This window comes from Rhagoletis pomonella, unplaced genomic scaffold, assembly GCF_013731165.1.
Source record: "Rhagoletis pomonella isolate Grant_MI unplaced genomic scaffold, Rhpom_1.0 Rhpom_scaffold_00004, whole genome shotgun sequence".
Classification (NCBI taxonomy): domain Eukaryota; kingdom Metazoa; phylum Arthropoda; class Insecta; order Diptera; family Tephritidae; genus Rhagoletis; species Rhagoletis pomonella.
The window spans coordinates 61,601,583-61,601,953 of NW_023458558.1; positions in this window are offsets into that span (position 1 = coordinate 61,601,583).

Genomic DNA, 371 nt, shown 5'->3' on the forward strand with positions numbered 1-371 from the left:
CAATTTTTGTTCTCTAAATACGTGCAAATATCAAAAGCTCTAGGAGAGAGAATACGCTATCAATGAAACGATAGTGGCGATAGTACTAAAACTATCGATAGTTATTTCAAATGACCAGACTATCGATACTATCGGTAGTATGGTCGATAGTTTGACAGCTCTAGTAGACTGATACCATCTAAAATTTGGATTAAGACACCATCCTAAATGCTTAGCCCAAGGTCGAGGTCATCTTAGGTCGCATAGTCTGTACAGTAAAATGAATTTTTATACGCAGTTAATTTCCTTTTATTGAACTAGCTATGTCTTGGTTTTACTAAATGCTATGTTATCTAAATTTTTATTAAACTTGACACTGAATAAAAATATCA